The following is an 11,871-nucleotide window of genomic DNA, read 5'->3' as shown; positions in this document are numbered from 1 at the left end:
CCCTCAAAGTTGCCACCCAAGTGGATAGGGTTATGAAGAAAGCATTTGGTGTTTTGGCTTTCGTTAACAGGGGAATCGAGTTTAAGAGTCGCGAGGTTTTGGTACAGTTCTACGAGTCCTTGGTGAGACCACACTTGGAATATTGTGTCCAGTTCTGGCCGCCCTACTATAGGAAAAATATAGAGACTTTGGAGAGGGTGCAAAGAAGGTTTACCAGGATGCAGCCTGGACTGGAGGGCTTGCCTTATGAAGAAAAGTTGACTAAACTAAGCTCAGACTGTTCTCTCTGGAGAGAAGGAGGAAGAGAGGTGACCTGATCGAGGTATACAAGATAATAAGAGGAATGGATAAAGTCAATAGCCAGAGACTTTTCCCCAGGGCAGGATTGACTGGCACGAGGGGTCATAGTTTTAAGATATTAGGAGAAAGGTATAGAGGGGACGTCAGAGGAAGGTTCTTTACGCAGAGAGTTTTGAATGCATGAATGCGTTGCAAGTGGTGGTGGTGGAAACAGAGTCATTAGGGACATTTAAGCGACTGCTGGACATGCACATGGATAGCAGTGAGTTGAGGCGTGCGTAGGTTAAGCAATTTTATTTTACATTGGATTAACCCTCAGCACAACATCATAGGCCGAAGGGCCTGTTCTATGCTGTACTTTTCTATGTTCTAATAGAAACAGTTCACTTGTTCAAGAATTATCTCTGTCAATGCAAAAATAAGCTTTTGAAATGTAGAGTCCAGAAATCTAGTGGACTTTGAATTTAATGCTGAGGATTCCTTTAAATATCACTTGATACTGCCTGCTTCCTCCAAGAATCACTGGGCAGAGTTAAGACTCATCAAATCTGGCGCTTCCACATATTAATTTGGATAAAGAGCCTTTAGCAGTCAGATGATTTTGCATTATTATGTAGCTTCCCTTTGAGTTGAGTGGGCCTGTGATGAGACATGAGGGTGGACGCTAGGAAATTGTTTCCGTTAGGCGAGGAGACTAGGACCCGTGGACACAGCCTTAGAATTAGAGGGGGTAAATTCAGAACAGAAATGCGGAGACATTTCTTCAGCCAGAGAGTGGTGGGCCTGTGGAATTCATTGCCGCAGAGTGCAGTGGAGGCTGGGACGCTAAATGTCTTCAAGGCAGAAATTGATAAATTCTTGATGTCACAAGGAATTGAGGGCTACGGGGAGAATGCGGGTAAGTGGAGTTGAAATGCCCATCAGCCATGATTGAATGGCGGAGTGGACTCGATGGGCCGAATGGCCTTACTTCCACCCCTATGTCTTATGGTCTTATGATTCCCCTCTTTTCACTCTGGTTGTGACAGGTTAGTTCAATTTGGCCCCATATATTCGACACCGTTGCCAATGCTGGAGGAGGAGAACATTCAATAATAAAAAGCAACTTAATAAATCAGAAGACTATAAGATTTAGGTGATGTAGGCCATTCAGCCCATCAAGTCTCTTCTACCAATCTGGGAAATCTGTTTGACCTGATAACCCTCATCACCACTTTCTTATCTTATCTCCATAACCCTTGATTCCTTTACTGAATAAAAATGGTCTATCGGCACCTCAAATATACTCAATGAGCCAGCCTTGACAGCCCTCTGTGGTAAAGAATACCACAGAAACAGAAATGGATTCCATTGCAAAATGCCTTTCAAATCTCATTCTTTTACACCTGACACTGGAGTTAAGGACTTTTTTTTTTTAAAATTCATTTGCCGGTATTTAAGATCTATTTTGTTTTATCACTTCACTACCTCATCTGCATCAGAAACAGCTCAAGGTTTATTTCTTAAACTTAGCAAAGGATAGCATCAGAAACATGAGTGAACTTTAGAAATTCCATTGATTTTTCACCAGCTTGCTGAAGCTTGATTGCAGTGTCTGGTGTTATATGACAGGTAATGCAGTACAGTCAATGCATTCCTCGCTGTCACGTGTCATGACAATTGAGTAGGGAATTAAAAAACGTTAATAATGCATGCAATATATACCACAGTGAGCATCCAAATGCCATAATTAGGCACTTTGCTGTTTTGATTGGGTCGAAGGTTACCTATTGGTACTGTTTGCATGCAAGCTATTAAAATAAATTAGTGCACGGATGCTCTAACATTATTCCAACCATTATTTATCACAGGTAATATGTCTTCTTCTGGATGTATTGTTGCACTGGTGTACAAAAGGAATTCAGCATTTGCACATGGACAGAAACTATTGTTACAGAATTCACAGACAAAAAGTGCAAAACTAATGAAAACAAAGCCGATCATTTAATTCAAAGGTTGTTTTGGTCCAGTGACATGGAAAAGTATGGTTGAACATTCTCATTCTTTTATTTAGACTCATTACAAAATCTGTTAAAATAATAAGTTGCTTCCTGAATAAGGAGATGCAACTTATAAACAGTGCAGTCAGGACTGATTGTGGAGGAAGTCCAAGTCGAAGAGTGTGTTGCTGGAAAAGCACAGCAGGTCAGGCAGCATCTGAGGAGCAGAAGAGTCGACGTTTCGAGCATAAGATCTTCATCAGAAATGAGGCTTGTGGGCCAAGGGGGCTGAGAGATAAATGGGAGGGGGTAGGCCTGGGGGTGAAGGTAGCTGGGATTGCAATAGGTAGATGGAGGTGGGAGGTGATGGTAATAGGTCGGAGAAGAGGGTGGAGCAGATAAGTGGGAAGGAAGATGGACAGGTAGGACCTGAAAAAGGGAGTCACGGAGGGAATGGTCTCTCTGAAACGCAGATGGGGGTGGGGAGGGAAATATCTAGATCTTGGGGACAATTTCAAAGATTACAAAATTACATGAAACTTGGGTGAATTGTAAATTGTGAGGAGGACATTGTAGAACTCCAAAAGGACATAGACAAGTTGGTGGAGTGGGCAAACAGGTGACAGATAAGATACAATGTAGAGATGTGTGAGGTGATGTATTTGGGAGGAAGAACATGAACTGACAATATAAAATAGAGGGTTCAATACTTCAGGGATGCAAGGGCAGAAGCAGCTGGGCGTATAAGTGCACAGATCATTGAAGGTGGCAGAACAGGTGGAGAAAATAATTAATAAAGTATTCTGTATCCTGGGCTTTACTGATAAAGCATAGAGTACAAGAGCAAGTACACAACCAAAAGTTCTGTGGATGCTGTAAATCAGAAATAAAAAACAGAAATTGCTGTGAAAGCTCAGCATGTCTGGCAGCATCTGTGGAGAGAAATCAGAGTTAACATTTCGGGTCCAGTGACCCTTCCTCAGAGCTGATGGTAGCTGGGAAAATGTTTTTTATGCAGAAGAGAGGGCGGGGGGGGGGGAAACAAGGAGTAAATAATAGGTGGGGATAGAGCCCAGAGAGAGATAACAGTTGGACAGACAAAGGAGTGGCTAAGGATCTGGCTCGGAGGGTGAATAGCTGCTAATGGGGACTGTTAGTGACCAACAATAGGTAGTGTGTAATGGCAGACTATGTGATAACAAGGCCTGGTGTTTGGGGTAGAGAGCTAGGACATGGGGGAGCTCAAGCCCTAAAATTATTAAACTCAATGTTGAGTCCGGAGGGCTGCAGGGTCCCCATGTGGAAAATGAGGTGCTGTTCTTCCAGCTTGCACTGAGCTTTGCTGGAGCCCTGCAGCAAGGCTGAGACAGAGATGTTGGCCTGGGAACAGGGTGGTGTGTTAGAGTGGCAGGCACCTGGAAGCTCAGGGTCTTTTCTGTGGACAGAATGTAGGTGTACTGTGAAGCAGTCACCCAATCTATGTTTCGTTTCCTCAAGGTAGAGGAGACCACATTATAGACTGCACAGTACTCCAGGTGTGGTCTCACCAGGGCCCTGTACAGCTGCAGAAGAACCTCTTTGCTTCTATACTCAATCCCTCTTGTTATGAAGGCCAGCATGCTATTAGCCTTCTTCACTACCTGCTGTACCTGCATGCTTGCCTTCATTGACTGGTGTACAAGAACACCCAGATCTCTCTGTACTGCCCCTTTACCTAAATTGATTCCATTTAGATAGTAATCTGCCTTCCTGTTCTTGTCACCAAAGTGGATAACCATACATTTATCCACATGAAACTGCATCTGCCATGCATCCGACCACTCACCTAACTTGTCCAGGTCACCCTGTAATCTCCTAACATCCTCATCACATTTCACCCTGCCATCCAGCTTAGTATCATCAGCAAATTTGCTAATACCATCTTCTAAATCATTAACATACATTGTAAAAAGCTGCGGTCCCAGCACTGATCCCTGCGGTACCCCACTGGTCACAGCCTGCCATTCCAAAATGGAGCCGTTTATCACTACTCTTTGTTTCCTATCAGCCAACCAACTTTCAATCCAAGTTAGTACTTTGCCCCCAAATTTTGCTCACTAACCTATTGTGAGCAGCGAATGCAGTAGACTAGATTGTGAGAAGTGCAGGTAAAGCGCAGCTTCACTTAGATGGTGTGTTTGGACCCTAGGAGACTGAGAAGAGATGGGGGAAATGGGCAGCTACACCTTCAGCGGTTACAGGAGAAAGTGCTGTGGCACTGTGGAGGGGGGTGTTGGGAGTGAACGAAGAGTAGGCCAGGGCGTCCTGGAGATAACGGTCACTGCCAAAGGTGGACAAGGGAGGGGAGGGGAATGTGTGTCTGGTGGTGGCATCTCACTGGAGGTGGTGGAAATAGCAACTAATGATCTACAGGGTGTGGATGCTGGTGTGATGGTAGGTAAGGACAAGGGGGACTCTATCACTGTTTGGGAGGGAAGGGAGGGAGTGAAGGCAGAAGTGCAGGAGATAGGTCCGACCCAGTTGAGAACCCGGTCACGGTGCTGAAGAATCCTTGGTTGAGGAAGAAGGTGGGCATTTTGGAGGCTCCCCTGTCAAAGTTGACATCATCGGAACATATGCAATAGAAACGGAGGAACTAGGAGAACGAAATAGAGTCTTTACTGGAAACAGGGCACAAGGATGTATAGTCCAGGTAACTGTGGGAGTCAGTGGATCTTGGATATTTCTATCCCAGAAATGGTGAGCAAAGGGAGGGAAGAGTCAGAGATACATCCGGTGAAAGAGAGGGCAGGATGGAAATTGGAAGTGAAATTGATGAACTTTTTGAATTCCTGGCAAGAGACGGAAGCTGCTCTGATGATATAATTGATGTACTGGAGAAAGAGTTGTGGGTGGGGGCTGAAATAGGACTTGAACAAGGAATGTTCCACATACCCCACAAAGAGACAGCATAACTGGGGCCCACATGGTTACCCATGGTGACCCTCTGACCTGAAGAAAATGAGAGGGGTTAATAGAGAAGTTGTTGGGGGTGAGAATGAGCTCAGATAGGTGGAGGAGGGTAGGGCTGGGTGGGACGGTTCAGGCCTCTGTTCCAGGCAGAAGCACAGAGCCCAAGACCATCCTGGTGGGGTATGGACTTGGAAAGGGATTGCACATCCATGATAAAGAGGAGGTGGCTGGAGCCCGCAAACTGAAAATTCTAAAACTGGTGTGAAGCATCAGGAACTGGTGTAATGCAAGGAAGTAATGTTGAACTTGTATAAGTTACTTAGATTTCAGCTGGAGTGTTGTGTAAAAGTAAGTGTGCCACATGATAGGAAGAATGAGAACACATTAGTGAGTACAAAAGACATTCACAAGAATGGTTGCTGGAATGAGGAACTTTAGTTATAAAAATAGGTTCGAGGGATTGGGACTGTTTTACCTGGGATGGATGAAGGACCAAGAGAAGATCAGATAGAAGTTTTCCAAATCATGGTGATGTCTGGGTAGACTAGACAGGAAAAAACAGTTCCACTCATAAAAAGAAAGAAAAAAAAGAGAGGACACAGACTTAAAGTGATTTGCAAAAGTAGCAAATATAATGTGAGAAAAAAAAACTTTTACATAATAAGTGGTTCAGGTCTGGAATGCAGTGCCTTGGAAGTGTTGTGGAGACGGGTCCACATGATGATGAATAGAATAGAAACAATGTGCAACGGGAGGAGAATGACACAAAGTTATGTTCAATTGGAGAGCCAGTGCAAATATGATGGGCCAAATGGCTTACTTTAGCATCATAGCACTTCAGTGAATGTGATTTTGTGATGAGATGGCTTTAATCCTAATGCACTTCACATAAGGTCAGTGATACATCTGACATTGTTCATAGCCCCAGAGTTGATAACATTGATAATGGAGTTGGAACTCTGATTTGTTCAGGTTCCTTATTTAACTCTGTGGCTCTTTCCTGATATTGCCAAGGAGATGGAACAAAGTTCTAATTCCATCTCAAATCATGAATCATCTCCACAGCAGCAGAGACTGAAGTGTTTGAAGCCATACTGACTCGCTTAGTAATAGAAAACTGTAGGCTGCACTTGCAAATATTCCTGCAATTTCCCTTGATAACTGGCGCTTACATCTCTCACAATCCATGAATCTCACCATGTTCCAAATGCTCAGTTAATGGATTCTCTCTTCATGCCTTAACGCAGAAAGCAGTTACCTCAGAGGCCTTGACTATAGCAAGTGATACAGTATAAACCAGATCCATATACAAATGCATTTCTCCAGAACACTCCTCCCTTCACTTCAAACATGTCTGGCTGGCCTTCTTTGAACCTGATGCTTGCTGTTTGGTCCCAGTATAGCCTCTTGATGAAGTCCACTTCTTTACCCTCAAAGTTACATTTCAATATCACACCTATTAACTTAGTGCATTAAGCACAGACTGTTTTTCTTCATTATCTTGTTCACTTCCAGATATTTATAAAAATTGTTCTTAGGCTAAAATGTTTTGCCCCAGACCGCATTTCACCAATTTCTGTTTCAAATTTATTATTTCTTTCTAATTTGTTTTTCAGACACACTTTAATGAGATTCTTAGAATCCCAACACCAACCCTTCGAAGAGTAACCCACCCAGACCCATTCCCCTACCCTATTACTTTACATTTCCCCTGACTCATGCGCCTAACCTACACACCCCTGAACACTATTGGCAATTTAGCTTGGCCAGGTCAACTAACCTGCACATCTTTGGATTGTGGGAGGAAACTGGAGCACCCGGAGGAAACCCACGCAGACAGTCACCCAAGATTGGAATCAAACCCAGGTCCTTGGCACTGAGAGGCAGCAGTGCTAACCACTGAGCCACCATGCTTATTAAGTCTTAAAATTATTGCATTCAATTGCTTTGAGTTTCTTAGTAACTTAAGAAATACTGAATATCGAGTCATTTAGAATCTAAATCACAAATTTCTATTACCACTTTTAATTCAGTTTCTCCAGCGGCATTTAAATGTGCTGCTATTGGTTCATCAATGCCTGAAGCTTTTCCTGTACTCTATTTCCAAACATTTTTAATCTCTCATTTTGTTCCATCATGTGTTTCTACATCATTTCACTGCTGCAAAAACAACCCTTTCAAACAATGCATTACCATTTTGGTCTTTTCCGCCCATATCATCTGTTGTTATTCTTTTCATTCTGTCTGTGAAAGACTTAGCACACATAATTGACAATAAATGCTAGTGACAACAAATAAATAATTGGTATTTAAAATACTAACAACTCAATGATTTGTATGAGCAATGAAATAATATCACATTATTTTAATCTATCTCTGTCGAGAAAAAAGGTTGTATCCATCATTGTTTTGTCAATCATCAAGTGATTAATTGTAGATCACATACTATACGGAGAGAACTTCAGACAATTGGAATGATTTCCTTCTTGCAAAAATAGGAGATAAAAGAACCCCTTTCTAGATTAGATCCTAATTAAACAAGGAATGAGAGACACACCCTAAAATCTGTAAGAGCAGTGTTACACAGACACAGATCTGACATTCAATTCAGCACTTTAAAGCAAACAATCTCAAACTTTCTGCTTAGATAAAAGGATAATCCTCAGAGCACTGACCTTGTTTACAGTTAAATATTTTCATTTCCCAGAGACAGTTGTACACATCTTTAGCATTTGGTTATTTGATCAACTATAAAAATCATCTCTGAATTATCAAAGCTGCTAGGAATGCCTGACAAAATAATATTACTCATAAAACTCAAAAAAAAAGACACAGAGCTCTGTTACTGACAAAGAAGTGACCTGAATATTAACTCTTGCCTTTCTGTAAAAAAACGACTGTGTCCAACCAGGGTTAAATTTAATTCTTATCATCAATCTCCCAAAGCATTAGATGCTTTAGACTTTGACACAATATGTATCTGGCAGTACATCAAAAGCCTGTTTCGAATGACCTGACCAATTACATGTAATAGAGTCGTGAAGAATTAGTCATTAAAATAATCATTGGGTTTGAATGTGTTCATCTGAATTAAGTTTATTTTGCAACTTAATCAACTTATTACTGTTACATTTTGGAACCCTTTCTTTAGTGACTGCCTTGACCTAATATTTTCAAAATGTTCTCATCTTAAGAATTTTAGCAAATTTTAAAGCCAGTTTTAACTGAATCAACACAGAAAGAGTTAGGTAACTTCACGACTCATTACTTATCAACGTTTGTGTTAGAAAATTCTGCTTGAACCACATTTCCATTGAGCGATTTTACCATGGAGGGTGAACTGAGCTGCGATCAGCAAGCAACTCAGCAAGAGAATGATAATACTGAGCAAGTGCCCCTAGCCCCACACATTCCTGGGAGGTTCCAGACTGGATTCCGGAGTCAGCTGGGGCAGTAAAACATATGCCCGAAGTAACCTCAACATGTTCAGAGTAGAGTAGACAGGCAAGTTACCCTGGGGACTGCTGGTCTCCTGCCTCATAGCCATGGACCACAACTGGAAAACCAGTCTGAGGAGCAGCTAATGGAGACTGTGATAGGACCAGGATTTACTGTGATGCTCACCCATCCATCCAAACCTAGTGAAAGATATCACCCAGACTTAACAGAAAGGGCCCCCGCCACTCCATGACACACAGATAGGGGTCCCCTGTGTCCCACCAGCTCCAGAGCAATGTCAGAATGAATGTACAACTGTCTACAACTGAGCCAGAGACGTGCTGGTCTCTGTTCAGGCTGAGACAAATGCAATTAAATTCATAGGAGACTCTCCAGCATCGACAGTGTTTATCCAATTAAAACATCCAGTCACTTCCATCTAGAATTGACAGAGCCCCGTACGTACGCTGCTCACTGCTACAAACCATCCCGCTATCATTGCGATTAAATTCCTGTGTCCTCACCGGTGTCTCATGTAAACCAGAGATTCACAAACTTGCTATCAAAGCACCAGTCCCAGCTCAATGCCTTACAAATGCCACCATTTGCTGCATTATTGTCCATTACCACTCAGAGTGTGAGATAGATGGAAGTGACATGGAAATCTCTCAAAAATAAATACGTGCGGAGAGAATGATTCAGGATTACTTACTTGTGAGACTGCTTCCCCTGCTTGCATCTTCACATTAAGAGATCATTTCTACTGGCAGGAAAGACAACTGGAAGGCAATGCGACCTCACAAGCATCGGGGTTAAAAAGCAGCAGCAGAGTGGAAGCATTTACCTTGTGGAGTGTTTGCTGGTGGAGCCTGACGCCAGGCTGGGGGAGTAACTGCGATCCCACTGCACTGGGGCTGAGGTGGAACGTGCCGAGAAGGTGTTTTATTCTCCCTCAGTAAAAAACACTGCCTCTGTCACATGACTTGCTGTTGCCCACACGCTGCATTCAGAGCGAAATGTCACATTTTAAAACGGGACTGTGTACCACAATCCACAATAAACTCGGAGTAATTACATCTGCTGATACATGGAAAATAAAACAATCACACAATCGGGAGGGTTACAGGACTCAGCTGAGTGGGTCTGTGATTGCCCATTCGAAAAAAAACTCCTTCTGCCAATGAAGTGCTCAATAACATTCTCATTAAAGAAGGAACACAGCGGGAGGACAGTCAGAAATTCACCTGGATCCGGCTCCGAACTGCTCCTGGAATGTCCTGGGATTCGGGCTGACTGACCAGGAGGGGGTCAAGAGACTGTAAATGACTGAAATCAGCTGTTTCAGATCAACCCCAATCATTTACTTTGAAATGCAGAAAAGGTAAACCCCAAACACTCATCCCTTTCATAAAAACTGAAAGAACTGCGGATACTGGCAGCAGAAATTGCTGGAAACGTTCAGCAGGTCTGGCAGCATCTTTGGAAAGAAATCAGAGCTAACATCAGAGTTAACAGAGTTTAGCAGAGTCATTCGCACATTTAAGCGACTGCTGGACATGCACATGGAGAGCAGTGAGTTGAGGGGTGCGTAGGTTGTTACTATATTTCACATTAGATTAAACCTCGGCACAACATCGTGAGCCAAAGGGCCTGTTCTGTGCTGTACTTTTCTATGTTCAGTGCAGTGACCCTTCCTCAGAACTCGTCTCTGTAACCTTTCCCATAACGGTCCAAAGGTGTTAGTTTTGGAAGTGTTCACAAGTTGAGGTTTACTATTCAGCTGTTTGTTCATTTATCGCTGGGAGTCAGGGCAAAACAAATAAAGACCATATATGTTTCCTGCAGTTTATTTAGATCAGACTCGGTTACTGTGGGGAACGAGTCCTGAGGAAGGGTTACACCTGAAACATTGACTTCTCCACCTCCCGACGCTGCCTGCCTTGCTGTGTTCTTCCAGCTTCCTGGTAAAAACAATGACTGCAGATGCTAGAAACCACATTCTGGATCAGTGGTGCTGGAAGAGCACAGCAATTCAGGCAGCATCCGAGGACAGGCAAAATCGACGTTTCGGGCAAAAGCCCTTCATCAGCCTGTCCTCGGATGCTGCCTGAATTGCTGTGCTCTTCCAGCACCACTGATCCTGAATCTTCCAGCTTCCTGTCTGTCCACCTCCAGCATCTGCCATTTTTTTGTCTCTGACCAAGTTAATGTGGGGAAGCCTCTGCACATAGCTGGGAAAGTGGCCCTGGTTAGTTCAAACTCTCTGAGTGACGCCACTATTCTTGTAGTGAGGTTCCCAAAGCAACTGAAACCCAGGAGAGAAGGCTGATTACCGTCTGCTCCACTGACACCACAGCTTGGGAAAGGTCAATGGCACCAATATCCCACTGAACTGTTCTCTCATTAGAGAGAGAGACCACAAGAGTGGTCTAACCTAAGGGTCAGCATGCCTCAGGCAAGGGAAGAAGGTTGGGAAGGAGTGTCCTTTACAGTAATCTCAGTCAGTGTAGGAATGCAACACACACTGTTGGCATCACTCTGCATTGTAAATGATGCCAGCCAACTGAGATACCCCAGTGTGTACTGGCACCTGGAAACATGTTCCAATCTTCTTTAGCCCTACAATGGTTTAATGGTCTGAACGTTCCAGCCTCCTGCACATTCTCAATATGAATTGTTCCACCATCAGCTGGTGTACAGTCTGCTGCCCCATCACAAAGATTTTGAATCCCATCCCGATCCCTCTTCCCTGGCCATGATTTTCCATACATTAGCTTATGTAACATATTCCACAGATTCTCATTGAATCAGATGTCTGGAAGTTTATTTACACAATTTACAAGGCTACAATATTATACATGGTCTGCCTTGTGAGCTTACTGGTGTTACTGTACATTACACTCACATGACTGGCTGACTGAAGTCACTACACTGACACAGTGATACAGAGGGAGTGACTGAAAGCAAACAAGGTACCTGTATACAAGGATGCCACACATCATGATGTCATTTAACTACCCTAAAGGTACAGGCCTAGCTGGTCTCAGTTTACCATCTCATCTGAAAGATGACATCTCTGTCCGTGCAGTATGCCCTCACCTTCAAACTGAGTGCCAGCATGAAGTGAAAAGATGAGCTGATTATGTTGAAGATACAACGGGGTTACTCTTGAGACTTACTCCATTCAACAAACTCAGAAGAA

The 11,871-nt window shown here is 43.2% G+C and overlaps 1 protein-coding gene across 2 annotated transcripts in view; it reads right to left on the bottom strand.

The window, feature by feature from the left end:
- Positions 1–9,639, bottom strand: part of rap1gapa (RAP1 GTPase activating protein a) — a 566,513-nt gene extending 556,874 nt beyond the window's left edge. For both annotated transcript variants that reach the window (XM_043676342.1, XM_043676343.1), the window contains exon 1: positions 9,514–9,639. The gene's annotated coding sequence lies outside the window, so the exon portion shown is untranslated. The remainder of the gene's footprint in view (positions 1–9,513) is intronic.
- Between the last annotated feature and the right edge of the window lie 2,232 nt (positions 9,640–11,871).

The sequence above is a fragment of the Chiloscyllium plagiosum genome, chromosome 34 (assembly GCF_004010195.1).
Source record: "Chiloscyllium plagiosum isolate BGI_BamShark_2017 chromosome 34, ASM401019v2, whole genome shotgun sequence".
NCBI classification, from domain to species: domain Eukaryota; kingdom Metazoa; phylum Chordata; class Chondrichthyes; order Orectolobiformes; family Hemiscylliidae; genus Chiloscyllium; species Chiloscyllium plagiosum.
Note: the sequence above shows the minus strand (reverse complement) of the source record. Positions and strands in the feature narration are given on the sequence as shown.